Here is a 16,698-nt window from a genome sequence, read left to right on the forward strand (position 1 = left end):
TTTAAACATTTTATTTGCAGCTGTATTGTTGTTGTTTAGTCGTTCAGTCTCTTTGTGACCCCATGGACCAGAGCACGCCAGGCACTCCTGTCTTCCACTGCCTCAGCTGTATAGTAGAGGGCTGTATAGTAGAGGATTAGACAAATTCATAGAGGAGAGGGCTATCTGTGGTTACTAGCCATAATGGCTATTCTCTGTTTGCAGACAGGAGAGAACCATCAGAGGCTCCTGCTGGAAGAAGAGCGGAGAATGATTTGCTCTCCCCTCTGAACCATCTTCCAAACTGTCCTTGCTGAAATGCCCTCTTTTACACAACTATTAAAGGTAAGAATATAAGACCCAAAGTCCTCATTCAGTCACTGCTAGTTCAGACCCATTCGTGTTGATAAGTGCAGTGCTTTGTTCTGGGGGAACACAGGGGTACATATACCCCTAAACATTTTGTGAATCTTTGTACTTTTGTCCATTGACTGTATTTATTTTCCCCGATTTGAACTATAAAATGGTGATTTTCTTGAGTCAAAATGAGATTACCCCAAACTTTTTTTTAATAGAAAAAGCACTGTCTAAGTGTAGATGTCAATGTAAATGTGAATGTAGGATGCGGGCCAAATCCTCAACTCCTAAATCTATTGTTAAAGTTTCCAATGCTGCGAACTGCCCTCTTAATGTCTATCAAGGTTGACGACCCCACAAATGCTCCTCAGTCTCTCTCCTCCTTCTCCTGTCATGGAGTGCCTGGCTGACTTGGCAACATGCATCACTTTACAATTCTTTACATTGAAAGATAGAGCTGGCTATCAATCATCACACTTTACACCCCAAAGCTCTGGATGATTTATTGAGTGACACTTACATTCTCTCTAGTGGCATTCCACAGGAGAATTCCCATGGGGTAGAATGGGGCAATAGTCCCATGAACATCACCTTCCCAAACCTGTCAGTGAGACAGGAGAACTACTGCAAACTAGTGTTGCCAATTCTTACTGCTAATTTCCTATTGTGTCAAGTGCCATCAAATGACTAGGAAAAATTAACCAGGTATTATTCTATACAACAAAGAGTTTCATGTGAATACTATTCTAGTGCTAACTCTATTCAGTGCCAGTTATTCACTATTTAGTCCTCTTTCAATGGACAACTTTCTGCTGTTGCTGCTGCTGCTCACCTGCCCACCCCCTTCCCCATCAAGTTCTGTTACTGCTTTAGTAAAAGAGAATTTTCTGTTTCAGAAGTATACTGCATGGAATATAAAATTCAAGAATACACAGTATGTGTTTCATTAATAATAATAATAATTCCTTTCTGTTTTGGAAAAATACCACCCTCTTTCCATATAGAAAAGCTTGTATCTACATTACTGGGAGAACTCATCCCTCCATCATGTTCCACATAAAAGCTTCTGTTGCCATTGTTTCTGCTGATGTTCTGTGGCAGGAAGGAAAATTTACCTCCCCAACACTGCATGCGCAAAGCAGAGTGCATGCAACAAATGGGCAGATTTGGGGGCTTATATAATAAGTAATTGTAGAATAAATATTGGTGGAGGGGTGGGTAGGTAACACGAAGAGGTGGACTTACACACTACCAGGAAACAGATACAGTGGTACCTCGCAAGACGAATGCCTCGCAAGACGAAAGAGTTTTTTGTTTTTTGAGTTGCTTCGCAAGACAAATTTCCCTATGGGCTTGCTTCGCAAGACGAAAACGTCTTGCGCCTTTTTCTTAAAACCGTCAATGCATTTCCTATGGGAAACCATGCTTCGCAAGACGAAAAATTCACAAGACGAAGAAACTCGCAGAACGAATTAATTTCGTCTTGCGAGGCACCACTGTAGTGATGAAGGGAAAGATTACATATTGTTGCCAGCCACGTAAGCAATGTGAGTCCATTACAATTTATTCTACTTTTCCTCGGGTTTAAGTGGGCAAGATGAAGGCAGTTGAATTCTTGCAATATAAAAAAAGTAAAGGACCCCTGGACAGTTAAGTCCAGTCAAAGTCAACTATGGGTTGCAGCGCTTATCTCGGTTTTCAGACCAAGAAAGCCAGCATTTGTCCACAAACAGCTTTCTAGTACTATGTATCTGATATTTCCTCACCATCAGCACCTCATCACTGTAATAGTGTTAGAGGGATGTGATTACTCTACCAACCCTTACAATGTGGTGTAAATTATTGCGGTCAACCCCACCATTTTCTTTAACATAATGTGGCTTCTGACTCTTAGAAACCACATTAGGTTAAAGTTTAAATGGCATTTCCTTGTCTTGGAGCTGGGAGCTTAGCACCTTATCTATTTTGGGTAGCATTGCCTAGGATCTGACTGTATGGCTTGGATCCAGAGATGCCTTCCACAAGGGGATGCACTTATGCAAGGCAGTCCCACCAAATTCTCCCAGTTTCCTGTCTCACTACAGTCCCTCATGCCGCATCCACAGTTTCAGAGGGTCCTTGACCCTGAGGAGTGGCTTTGACTGGGATGCAGGTGACTATTGTGGGAGGAGCCAGGAAAGACCAGTTGCATGAGTAAAGGTAAAGGGATCCCTGACCATTAGGTCCAGTCACAGATGACTCTGGGGTTGTGGCGCTCATCTTGCTTTATGTGGCCAGCATGACTAAGCTGCTTCTGGCGAACCAGAGCAGTGCACGGAAATGCTGTTTACCTTCCTGCTGGAGCGGTACCTATTTATCTACTTGCACTTTGATGTGCTTTTGAACTGCTAGGTTGGCAGGAGCAGGGACCAAGCAATGGGAGCTCACCCCGTCGTGGGGATTTGAACCGCCGACCTTCTGATTGGCAAGCCCTGGGCTCTGTGGTTTAACTCACAGTGCCACTCGCATCCCATTGCATGAGTATTGTTTTGTATTCAGTGGTCTGTGTTTGCCTGAGCTTGAGTGTGGACAAAGGATTCTGAGCTCCTGTGTTCTGATTAAATACATGATGTCCAATCAAAGAACATTTCAGGATTTGGGCCTCTGCCATTGGCCCTTGAACTCTGGGTCGTGATTCGCAGCTTGGAAGTTTAGACAGCCAATCACCAATCACGTTGGAGTGGCCCTGGCTTTCAGGAATGTATGTAAGCAGTTGCTTTGCCCGTTTCCCAGTTATGTAGTTCAATAAAGGTTCTTGCTGTTATCGCTGTGTCTTGCCTCGTGGGAACTCACCTATATCTCAAGTATCTCTGGATCCAACCTTGTGATTCTGAGGTCAAGAGTAAAATACAACATTAACACGTTAGGGTGCAGCCTCTTCACAGGAGGAGAAAGGAAAAAGAAAGAGGGGGAGGGAATCAAACTGATTCTAAGCCAAAGGCCAGCGGAACAACTCTGTCTTACAGGCCCTGCAGAAAGAAATCAGATCCTGAAGAGCCCTGGTCTCATGAGACAGAGTGTTCCACCAGGTCGGAGCCAGTGTTGAAAAGGCCCTGGCTCTGGTTGAGGCCAGTCTAACTTCCTTAGGGCCAGGGACCTCTAGGGTGTTGCTATTTATGGACCTTAAGGTCCTCCGTGGGGCATACGAGGAGAGGCAGCCCCATAGGTAGGAGGGTCCTAGGCCGTGATATGCTCATATATGCCTACTTTGTGTTGTAAAACTGGGAAATAATGGGTGATATCAGCTCAGTTATTTCCATGGGTTTACTCTAACAATGGATATCATCAGGTATATCTATAAATAATATCATTGCTTTTTCTAGACTTTTGCTGAAGGTCACAGCACAGAATATTATTACTATTTACATACTAAATTAGTATTTAGTATTATAGACTAATACTATTTATTAGGTATTATTTACATGTAAGAGAGCAGTATACCAATTTACTCTATAATTTCAATTGTTCTTTCTGACTTAAGCATTGCATAAATATTCTCAAAATGTTATGGAACATTGCATTGAAAGTCTGCATAAATCATTCAGTGATTATTCTGTTATATGTTTGTCTTAAACTGATTCCCTATAAATAGCATGATTTGTGGATCGCAACAGAAGAATCTCAAATATGACAGTAAAATTGAAATAAAATGCACAAGGAATTTGTCCAAATGTGATAGGCAAAAAATAATAATCCAGGGAAATAAATGAGTGTTGACTATAATATATCATTATTTTAACAGCTTTAACATTTTGCTGTATGGCTTCATTCACAGTTGTGCTGTTCTGCTATGTTTAAGCATACATAAATGTCTCTGTAATTCAAGGTATGTGACCGACCAGTTATTTACAGTCCTCCTTTTCTGATTGGCTGGTTATAGAGATGGAAGTAATAGCAACCACATTTTTTTAGCGTTATTAGTGATAGACAAAAATAAAACTAAACAACTTGACCCCCTCAAATAACTTTCTGACTTAGTTTGTTATCCAAATATGGAAGTGGGTAGGTAAGCTACCACCAGAAAAAGATATATTGATACATTAATATTTGAATAACTCAAACATCTTAAGGCTGGAATGGTTACATTTAAAAACAGAGGGGAGGTGTTGAGACCATTCTTGACCGATACAGTTGCATCAAAATTAATGCTTTCATTCCTAGAGTGATTAAATATAGTCTATATTTTAGAGATGGTTAATGTATTAGACTGTTACTTTCTTGCTGCTTCAGCAAATGTAAGACTTGTGTTCCCAGCTAGATCTAGTAGTGATAAAAGTGTTGTGAATGTTATTTTTGAAAAATGTTAATAGTTGTATTCAGTATTTAAGACAACATTTGGTGTGAAACGGTGTTAGTCAAAGAAGAGAGAATTTAACCATGCTTTGAAAAACAAAGAACAATTTGCTGTTCTCCTTGTTGCTCTTTCTATTCCCACTTTTGAATTTGGGTGAGTTACCTTCAGCCAGATAGATGCCATTGTCTCATTTCCCATCAAGTTTATTTTGGTTGTGTCGACATGAATAGTCCTTAGAAAAGATTGCAGGGAGGGAATATACTATATACTTATACTACATAGTATAAGGAAATAGTAATCACATGCACAATATAAAGTTAGAATTTGGCCTGTAAAGGTAAAGGGACCCCTGATCATTAGGCCCAGTCGTGATCGGCTTTGGGGTTTCAGCGCTCATCTTGCTTTATTGGCTGAGGGAGCCGCCGTACAGCTTCCAGGTCATGTGGCCAGCATGACTAAGCCGCTTCTGGCGAACCAGAGCAGCGCACGGAAACGCCATTTACCTTCCCGCCAGAGCGGTACCTATTTATTTACTTGCACTTTGAGGTGCTTTCGAACTGCTAAGTTGGCAGGAGTTGGGACTGAGCAACGGGAGCTCACCCCGTTGCGGGGATTCGAACCGCCAACCTGCTGATCGGCAAGTCCTAGGCTCTGTGGTTTAACCCACAGCGCTACCCGCGGGATAGTTAATAAGTAAAGATAATAAGAAACACCCTACTGTCCCATACTTGAGATCCATGCGAGAGGAAATGCTACTAACCTTAGTAACTATATTTCACAATGTGTGAAAGCAGGGCTTGTATCTTTGGAATCAATTTGTGTTTTTTAAATAAAAAATAATATTAAGGTCTTATAGAAGAGTTACATTTACCTAAGACTTGTAAAAGAGTTATTGTGCAATACTTCTGTATTATTATTATTATTATTATTATTATTATTGTTAGTATGTTAGTAGTATTAGTATTGTTAGTATGATCTCCAAGGTAACCCCTATGTGCACTGTATGAAAATCTTGAGAGAACAGTTCCTTCTAACCAGGTTGTTGATATTCAAACGTGCCCCTGGCATATGGCAGTTGGTGGAAATAGGAATACGTGTATTGTTTGGAAGCACCAGAGGCACAATAGCTAGGTTTGCTCTCTGTCCCTGTCCCTTTCCCCTTGCATAGTGTGTGTGTGTGTGTGTTTTGATTGTAAGCCTGCAGGTGGGGACTTGTTTTGGTTGTACGTAAGTCGCTTTGGGACCCTTTTTGGCTGAAGAGTGGGGTACACAAATGCCCTAAATAAATAAATGGACCAAAAATTCCTAACATATGTAGTAAGCTACATACAGAACACAATGATAATCTTCCATAACAGCAGTGAGTGCAAATGTATATAGGGTTATTTGTCATAGTAAAACAACAAGCATCTTCAGGATTAACTTTTAAACATCTGTTAAAAACCTTTCTATGACGTCAGGCTTATACTGAAAATTAAAGGGTTTTTTTTAGTCAGCCGGTGAACTGTGCCTTAGTTTTTATGTAGGTTTTATTGTATATGTACTGTATATGTGTGTGTATTTGCTGTATGTTGTTTTGATCTTTTTAATGAAATTGCAGTATTTAAGTATTTTTTAAAAATAAACAAATATAAAGTATGGGCTGGCATTTTGATGGTGATATTGTTGCTGCTCAAACCAAACCAAAACCTTACATACACAAATAACACATTATCCACAATAAACTTCTATATGGAAGTATCTGTACCCTTATATAAATGTGCTATTTATATTGTGGTCTTATTTTCAATTCCATTCCTAATATGTAATTTTACTTTTTCACACCCATGATGGCACACTGAATTTATTCACCACAACCCCAAAATCTCCTTCCTGGTTATTCACTGCCATACTGGTGAATTTTATTTATTTATTTGCTGGGCAAGGTTGACATTTTTATCTCTTATTTATTTAGCAAGTTTGCATAAATTTTATTTATTTATTTATTTGATGATTTGTATCCTGCATTGAATCCAAAGATCTTGAGACAGGTAACAATAAAATAACAATGTTAATATAATCAAATAACAAAAACTTAGTGAAAATATCAAACCAAGTTCCACTGAACATCAGTGGGAACCTCAAAATACTTACATCAATAGTCATGTCTAAATATTAACAGTGTGAATGTTGAATGAATTTCAAGTTTCAAGGATTACAAAGCCAGGGTGCTGCAATGGAGAAGGCATGTAGTCTTCTGATGTATAACACCTATTGAATGGATGCTAGGGAGAGCCTTTCCAGCAGTCTTAACTCTGGGGCAAGACTCTACAGAAAGAAGTGTTCTTAAAGTATTTAGAAGAATAGAATTGTAGAATTGGCAGAGACCCCAAGGGTCTTCTAGTCCAATCCCCTGCAATGCAGGAATTTCAAAAAAAAGCATCCATGACAAATGGCCACCCCACCTCTGCTTAAAAACCCCCAAGGAAGGAGAGTCCATCACTTTCTGAGGGAGTCCATTCCACTGTCTAACAGCTCATACTGTCAGAAAGTTCTTCTAGATATTTAGTCGGAATCACCTTTATGCACCAAGTTGTTCAGTGCTTTGGACTGGGAACATTGTAGCAGCTTGGAACCTATTTTCCTGTGGAATATCAAAATATGGAATGCACACAGCTCCACCAAAATATCACTCATGGGAACTAATAAGCTACTGCAGATCTAAAGATACTGGCTCCTTCCTCTTGCTAAAAAGGTAACAATGGCTTTATCCCATTGAAAGCAGTTGAACAAATTAGTCGAAATTAGTTCAAGTCCTGTTGTTATATGTAATTTGGTTCAAACCCCAACCAAAATATTCAGTGACCAACCATTCTTGAAAGTTGTCACACTCAATGCTTTCCCCCCTAGAAGAATAGGTATTGGTAGTCAACGTGAAGTTGTTACAGTAAGTGCCACAGTTTTTAACAACAAAAAAGAGGTGCCGGTACTGCGTACCATTGAGGACCCTCTGAAAAAAGCACTGGGAATAAGTCACACAACAAACTTTAGCTAGATTATCATCTCTATTGCTCAAACACAAGGCTGTGTTTGAGCCTTAGGTGCTATGCAAGTTGATAAACCAGGACTATATAGTTGTCTCCAACCTAGGAATTGAAGCTGAAGACTGACACTTAAATCAGGGACTAGGATCTGAGCTGGATCTAGGTCTGGAAATTAGTGCACTGTTCAGAGGCTTCATTCCCAACCAGAGGACGTTGTGTATCCTTTTCTGTACCTGAAGAGGGCTCTGTGATCTGGTGATCTGGTCCAAGATCAATGACTTGGCTAAACCTATTCCCACCCTCGGGCAATGGCATGAGGCTCTTGGTTCAAATCCTGGCTCCTCCAATAAAGATTTTGAAAAAGTTCACAGGAGGATGTTTTTGTAACAAAATTAACAATATTAATCAAGATACAAATACTTGACTGAAACAATAGCTCGGTTTAATACAGTGGTACCTCGGGTTCCATGCACTTCAGGTTACATACACTTCAGGTTACAGACTCCGCTAACCCAGAAATAATACCTTGGGTTAAGAACTTTGGTTCAGGATGAGAACAGAAATCGTGCTCCGGCGGCACGGCAGCAGTGGGAGGCCCCATTAGCTAAAGCGGTGCTTCAGGTTAAGAACAGTTTCAGGTTAAGAACAGACCTCCGGAACGAATTAAGTACTTAACTCGAGGTATTGTAAAAGGAGAAAAATGTGTTAGTAAATGAAACTTTTAATAACCTCCTTTTTTTCCTATCAGACTTATCTGATATGTTGTTTGGCAAACACATTAAGTATGGGCATGTCCCCACCTATGTGCAGTGCTAGGAAATAAATAATTCAATTCAAACCTGCAAACAGTGGGAGAGAGCTGGAGGGCCCTTGTGGCACCCAAGGAGACCCTCCCCATAAGTGAGGGTGGAGGAAGCCCTAATGTGACCACAGGGAGGCTTTGTTTAGGCTGCTCAGCTTCCCAGCCTAATAGCTGGTGCACACGGTAGCACAGCAGCCTCTTTTCTGTGCAACTCCAGCTGGCCCCAGCACTTCAGTTCTAGTTGTGGATATTTTTGGATACAATATTTTTGGTCTGGATTGGGGCGAGAGCAGCAGAGAGGGCATTTAAGGGGTGTTTAAAGGGTGCTCCACACTTATTCGATTTTTGTTTATGCGCGTGGGGCCCCAGATTATAACCCCTGTGTAAGTGGGGAGATGCCTGTAATTGAGGATTCAGCAGGCGTAAGGGAAACTCATAAGGTTCTAAAGAACTAGATTTGAAGGGGTAGAGACTAAAATAAGCCATCCCAGTGAGGATTGAGCATATTCAGTGGCCACAGAATGCTGAGTATTTGTTGAGGGGTGGAGAATCAGTGAAGAAGGATGAAATGGAATATTCTGGAAGAGGGCATGGCCAGATTGCACCCTGAAAGGAGCATTCTTCTCTTGGAACATTTTGTCATCCTAGTGACTTGACTCAGGTGAGCTATTATGGGACTAAGGCCACGAAATTCTTCGTATACTTTCACAAACAAAATTGAAGGAATTATTAATTGTATTTGAAAACCAAATGGTTTGCTTGGGACAAATCCATGTTTTAAAATGGGAATCACTTTCATTTAACAGGCTTATAACTGGAGTGCCATATCTGCTGCAAAACTACGTGGATTCCCATAGGTTTTGAAATAACAGCTGTTGAAGACTCATAAATTTCCATATTTAGTATTTTTCAAATGGCAGACTATTGGTTGTTTCATGTTTGAATCTTTAAAAAAAAATTCCAGTGCCGTTTAATAACGAATCCTTTGCATGTTGGGCACAATAATTTAACATAAGGTTGCTAAAAGCATTTTATAGTATTATGAATCTCATTATTACAAATCAGTGGAGTGTGCTTGATAGCAATTGCAATGAAGCATTTTGCACCTGATACAGTTGTATCAATGTTAATCTAAGAATTAAGAAAAAAGATGAAAATGTTACAAACCATATTGAAATTAACCTTGTAACATTAAATTCCTACACTATTTCTCACTGCTGATCATTATTACATTTAACCTAGAACCCTAGTAATTTAAAATAAGGGGTAAATTTGAACCTTAGTGGAATATTTCTACACATCAATAGGATTGAGTGCATGGCTGCAGTCCTATGGACATCTACTTTGGAGTTAAGCTGCAATCTATGTGAAGTCATTAAACTCAATGATACTTACATCTAACTAAACATAAACATGATTTAGCAACCTTATTAAATTCAAATGGACTTACTTCTGAGTAAATACAAGTTTGATCCGAACCATACAATGCAGCAATGCCAGAATAGTGATTTTGCACATTGTTGGTAAACTTTGTTGTAGGTACTTAACTTTTGGTGTTATAAATCTTTGGGTTGGAGCATTGTCCTGATGTAAGAATAGCACTCAGATCTTAATCAGATTTGGAAAAGTCCCACTGAATCCAATGGGACTTGTTTCCAATAAGCATGCACTTGAAAGTGAACATGTTAACTTTAAAAATACTTATCGGAGACTTCTGCTACACTTCAACCCCATTAACTTTATGAAACAACAAGTTATTTGTTCTACCATTACTAATTTCTTTGCTAAATAGTAGCAAAGCACAATTTATATGGTTTTTATCCATTTAAGTTATACCATTCAACTCTTCCAAAGGAAGCATTAAGTATTTCGAGTACCAGTCTTGAAGAACTGGAACACTTCGAAGAGTACCCGTGCAGTTTATTTGACATATGGAATGTTCTTTTCATGAATTTCATGGTGGGTATAAAGTGGTATACTGTGTTGTTAATGGCACTTGAGTCTTCAAAAGATTTTGAATACACCAGTAGGCTTGCTTAGCACTAGCAGTAGATTAATCTGATAATATATTTTAATAGGGTTTACTATACTTCAGAACTTTAGCAGATGAACATATTGGTAGTCCATTTATAAGGCAATATTTGTGCCATGTGTGCAAATGAAAAGGAAGGAAAAGGAAAGCCAGAGAACTCAAAGGAGATTTGTGGGTCATCTAGTCCGAGCTCTCCCAGAAGTATGAATTCCACTAAAATATTTGACAAACATATTCTTGTGCATTCAAGAAGTAGAATCCTGTTGGGTTCTGACCAAAGGCCTTTAAATGGGATGGGAACTCTACAGGCCACTAGACATTGTGGGACCAAAATATTCATCATCCTTGACAATTAGTCATACCAGGTGGGAGTTGCATGGCAGTATTTGAAGTACCTCCGATTCCCCATTCCTGCCTTATCTACTCTACTTATATATATTATCTTTTGACTTAGGTGTTATTCTTAAGCTGTTCATGTTTCTTTGTGTCACGGTTCAGTTCTCCACACTGTAACATTACAGGTAATATGCCCATACAGTGGTACCTCTAGATACGAACAGGATCCGTTCCGGAGCCACATTCGCATCTAGAGTAGAGGTAAATGTATCTAGTGACGGCACGTCTGCGCATGCGCGCATTGCTTTTTGCCGCTTCTGCGCATGACGTCATTTTGAGCGTCTGTGCGTACGCAAGTGGCAAAACCCGGAAGTAACGCACTCCGTTACTTCCGGGTTGCCGCGGAGCGCAACTCGAATGCGCTCAACTTGAAGCAAATATAACCCGAGGTATGACTGTATTTAACTCCTTAAAATCTAAGGAGATATTTTTGTTTCATTATGAAGCTGAGTTTTTCAAAGGCTGCCCATGATTGTTTTACTCCTCTCTTCATTTCCACTGTTTAATTTTCTCTCCCCAATATATATACTTTTTGTCCTAAATAGATGTATTCTTCAACTTGCACTATCATTCTCTTCTTTAAACATTACCTTAGTTATAGCAGATCTAGCTAAGACTAACCAACTAAATTATTAAGTTTTTAGGGGTAGTGATTCTAAAAGACCATGAAGCAATATGTTGCTCTGCTTCACTGTAGTTAAAGTTCATAAGTAATTCTTCACATCCAGGCTAAAATGGGTTGGCTGCAGGTTGAGTGAGCGAAACTGATGTCTAATGCATCATGCACTTATTTGATGGCCTGTGTTCATATTTACACACCAAAAAATTGGCAAGCGAATAAAAAAATAGTTAATTGGAGGAAGGCATTGCAGATTGGCCTATGAGCAGAAAGTCAAAGACTGAATCGTTGAAATTATTTATACCATGAATGCCATTCTGTTAAAAAAAAAAATCATATCTAAGAAATTGGAGGGAGTCTCTTGGACTTGGAGAAAGAAGACTGAACAAAAGTTAAATTAGTTGGCCACATGCTTTCCGGTTGTTCTTAACATCTGACAATGCAGGTGTATGTGTGAAAAGGTATGGCATTCCTGTTTTGCCAATCCATAGGTAGGCCACTCAAAAATATTTCACTAGGCTCAGATTAGCTTCTGTATTAGGTCTGGAAACTCACGGAAACTTATACTAGACATTAATTTGGCTGAGAACAGCAATGCCGATCTGTTTAAGCGCCCCGAGCGTCCTATGTGTATAGAAATTAGGCATCCTCCTCTCCAGCTTGTAGGTCGCTTCGCCAATTGACTCGTACATCCCGAATGCGCTGCACCCTCCTGCCTTGTGGTTCTGTGTCTTCTTCCCGAGGCCGCTTCCCACCGAGCCAGTTCCAAATGCGAAAGCAGACGAACACAAACCATATTGGGTCCTCGCAACACAGATTTGGTAGCGCTGAGGCCCGCGGACCTCCCTGTAACCTTGGAGCAGTCTCCGAGAATGCATCGGGCCGCTCCCCGGCTCCTTTCCCGAACGGACTCCCCCAGAAAAACCGCAGCGAGCCAGAGCCCTCTCCGAGAAGGCGCTAATGACAGCAAGAGCGGTGCGTGCCTCGGAATTTATAATATCACCGGACGGCGGGGAAGGGAATGAAGCAGCAGTCGCCAAGGCGACCAAGCCCCGCCTTCGGCCGTTCCTCTCCTCTCCATCAGCGCGGATTCCCGCCTGGGAGGGGCGGGACTCTTTCGGCGTGATTGACAGTTGCCATAGTAACAGGCTCTTCTCGTCGCCATTTTGTCAGTTGGACTTTTTTTTTTTGAAAAAAAAAAAATTCCTTCCCGCCCGAATTATAACTTTACATTGGTTCATCTCCCTTCGGATTTTTTCGCGGAGGAAACGGAAGAATTACCCCGCTTTGGTCCGCGGTAGCGAGGCGAAGCGGGGTGAGCGTGCGTGTGGACAGGAGTGCTCCGAAGCGCAGTTCCAGAGAAGCCGGCTCGGCGGCATCAGCAGCAGCGGCAGCAGCGCTCGGGAGGGGGAGGAGAGCGGGGGGCTGACTGACTGACTGGCTGGCAGGCAGGGAGGGGGCGCGAGGGAGAGGGAGCGAGCAAGCGAGCGAGAGAGGGAGAGCGAGGAGTTCCCGGGGGCTCGGTTCAGCGCTGCGCTCCCCTTCTCGCCCGCGCCGCTCTTGCGCTCTCCGCTCTGCTTGGCCTGGCCTCAGGCAGCAGCCGGAGCTGAGGTGCCGCCGCGCCGTGTCCGGGCCCCGCTGCCGATCGCTGCGCAGGTTTGGAACGCGCGCCATTTTGTGAGCGATAGAAAATCTGCCCGGCCAGGAAACGCCGCGGATCCGCCCGCCGGGCCGGGCTGCCCTCCTCCCGCAAGAGGGAGGTGGGTTGTGGGCTCCGCTCCGGGGCCGAGGCCCTGCTCTGCTCCCTTTCTGCACAGGGCCCGAGCGTGGCGGACTAAGCGAGGCAAGCCGGCTGAGAGGAGGAGGAGGACTGCGGAGACGTTGGCTGGGCTGGGCCGCTGGCTGAGGCGGGGAATGAAGTGAACCCACCGCCACCACCCGCCGCTCCTGCTTGCTGCCGCCGCCGCCCCCGGCCACCCCCTCCCTCCTTGCATCCCGAGAAAGGAGGCCTCGGCCAGGAGCAGGACGACGACTGCGGCCCCCGGACGCGGACTAGAGGCGGCCACCGCCCCACACACGGGTAAGCGGCAGGGCCTCTGGCAGCGGGGCCGCCGGCTCAACGGCACAGGGAGAGGGGCCGCTGCCATTTTGAAGAGGGAATCTTGGCCGCCCCGGTGGGGAGGAGAAGGAGGTGGCCGACCCAGCGGGAGGAAAGGCAGGTGCCGGCTGTCCCTCCACCCGCCGTTACTCTCCGGCTAGGCCTGGAAAGGCGAGGGCAAGCTCCGTCCGTGCTCTAAATCGTGAAGGTGACGGCTGAGGCCTGGGAGACCCTTCCCACCTGGCTATGGGATTGGTCCTGAGACCCCGGCGTCGCCCGTACCTGGGCCAGGATGGCAGAGGGAAGGAAGGAAGAAGTTTCCTTCGTAACCCCCTGGGCAAGTGGCGGAAAGTCAGCAGCTCTCATATAGCACCTGTTGTAGGGATACGGGTGATTTTTAGGTGCTCCTCAGTAGGTATCTGGTTGACTGGTATGGAAGTCGGGTTTGGCCATGGGAAATCTGGTGTTTCCCGTCACGCCTGGGTCACTTGTACCCATGTACTCTGTCACTCAGGGAGGGTTTCATTCCCTTGCCAAAGACGCCAGAAGCAAAAATAATTCATCTGAATTGGATGCTTCTGTCATGTGGTGGGGTGAAATCAGTTATCCCAACTAGAATAAGCATCTCCCAAATGATTCGTTTCTCATTCTTTAATTGCATTTTATGCCAATCCCAAACTGCTTTCACTAGGAAGTAGATTTTATTGCAATGAGTATGCTGCATATTTTAGTTGAGTCTATACTCAACTAAATGGGTAAAGGGTTTTCCCATCAATACTCTTTGATTAGCTGTCTGGTCACTGTTCAGTTATCAAAAAACAATCTATTAAGTTAACCAACAGATTAACTAATATAGTTCACTTGTTATCTTAATCTTATGTATGTACATGTACTAAAGCAATTTTTGAGTGAATATTTCTGGATTTCACATAGACAAGAAGTTGAACTCTCAAGATGCAAAGGTGGAAGTCCCATTGAATTAAGTGGGACACCTCCCATTAAATTGAATGGAACTTCTGAGTAAATATGCATAGGATTGTATTGCTGACATACAGATGTTATGATGATAATCTCCTCACTGGGGAAAATTAGTTTAATATGAACCTGATTCTTCATAGAACTTACCTGAAACTATTAAGAGAGAGAGAGAGCTAATTCTTTGCCAGAAAGGTTGGCACCTTAAGCCTAAATACTTGCTCTAGTACATTTGCTTGTTGTGTTGACCTAAGGACATGAAATATGTTGCTGTGAGCACTCAGTTTGCCCCATCCTGTAATCTTTGCTGGCAAAGCAACTTTTCAGATGGGGTGCACTGTCTGCTTTGCATGTTTAAAAAAATCTGTTAGGTAGTTTTCACAGGTAAGGAAGGCTATACATGTCAAGAAATTGTTCTGAACTATTCTGATAGAGAAATGTTTCATTTTTGTATTTAAATACAGAAGAATTTATTCTACAAAACACAATGCATTGCAGATTTTGAATTTGAATGTTTACTGTGTTGTCAAGGGTGTACTCTTAGCCAGGAAGCTGTATTGAAAACTACAGCCTTCAGTACTGTATCAGTACCATCAGTTAGGAGAATAGTTCACTTTGCATAGCCTTAAATTCCAGATAAAGTATTAAAGCTTCAATTCTAACCATGCTTACTGGGAGTAAAGACTTGCTTCTGAGTAGATAAAGAACAGCACATAGACTGTTCATATAAACTCATTCAATTTATATATTTATATATTAAATTATAGTTGAATTATTTCATTTCCATTTAATTTTTTTATTTTGTGAAAGCATGGTTGCAAGCCTTAGATGCTTCAGTAACTGGAGTCTAAAATCAATGAATTACAGTGCATTCTTGTTCATATTTACTTAGAAGCAAGTTTAGCTGTTTTCATTAGTTTCATTGGTTTATTTCCCAGTAAGTATGTTTAAAATTGCACGTGAAAGTTCCAGTTAGTCATATTCAAAGTAGCCCCTTTGAAGTAAATGGACTTCATTGATTTCAGTGGGTTGACTCTGAGTGTAACTTAGTTGGATAGCACCCTAACTTGGAGCTGTCTTCTTTTGGAGTCTTGGTAGGAATACCATTCTACTTGCCAGACTATAGTACTGTATTGTTTCAAGAATTATAAAACTAATGCATGTCATGGTAAAATGTATGGTATAACCCAGTTTTACTGTGTGTAAACTTTTGAACCAAAGTTAACATGTCTGTTTAGACAACTCTTCTAAACTCTTCTAAGTCTGAGTTAAATTGTCATGGTTGTTGTTTCACTGCACAGAACAGGACAGTTAGAAGAAAGTTAGAAAGTAGATTGGCATTGTGATGCCATACAGTAATTTAGACCTCCCATCTTCTAAAATACATTTTCAGTGCAATTCTCTGGAACCCACAGAGAAGATTGGGGGAGGGTTTATTATGGAGGAAGGAGAGGAAGGGATAGTTTCATTGCATGAGTGGTAGTATTCAAACTAAGTTATTTCAAAGTAAGTTCTGTTCAAAAATTCAAAGTATTATGAAATTGATAAAAATATGGAATAAAGAAAAGTTATATTTACAGTCCTATGCTGTGCATGTTTATTCAGAAATAAGTCCCACTGAGATCAGAGGGGCTTACTCCCTGGTAAGCATGTTTAGGATTGCAGCCTCAATATCCTTTTTAAGAACAGTTGCACAAGGTAAAGTTTGAAATTTCTTATAACTGGCTGCTACTCTTGTCCTTAGTTTACTTTTAAAGAGATTTTGTCAGGTTTAATCTGGCTATGGTTTTTCTAATGACTGGGAATTTCCTTGCCTTAATCCTTAGTAGATATTTGTAATACATAGCGTTATGTATTGGTAATTTTGGTATTGAAACTTGGGAAAAGGAGTTTTAACTTTTGTAATAGTGACACAAAAGAGATATGTGATATTGAATGAAATTGATTAATTGTACAGGTATCTTAGTTTTATACAAGAATTTTGAACAGTTTTATTTTGCCTTACTGTTTTTTGTTTTCTAAAAACTTAATGAAAGTAAGTATCTGAGAGATGAATACCTTCCCTACAGACCTTCTTGGGTATT

General features: G+C 41.6%; 1 protein-coding gene across 3 annotated transcripts in view; it reads left to right on the forward strand.

The window, feature by feature from the left end:
• DYRK1A (dual specificity tyrosine phosphorylation regulated kinase 1A) overlaps positions 1-16,698 on the forward strand; it is a 111,457-nt gene that overhangs the window by 1,507 nt on the left and 93,252 nt on the right. For 2 of the 3 annotated variants that reach the window (XM_083438688.1, XM_083438689.1), the window contains exon 2: positions 205-324. The gene's annotated coding sequence lies outside the window, so the exon portion shown is untranslated. Of the gene's footprint in view, positions 1-204; positions 325-12,681; positions 13,622-16,698 lie in introns of those variants that run through there. The other variant, XM_083438687.1, reaches the window with a different exon arrangement.

This window comes from Podarcis tiliguerta (assembly GCF_965153285.1).
Source record: "Podarcis tiliguerta genome assembly, chromosome: 4".
Lineage (NCBI taxonomy): Eukaryota > Metazoa > Chordata > Lepidosauria > Squamata > Lacertidae > Podarcis > Podarcis tiliguerta.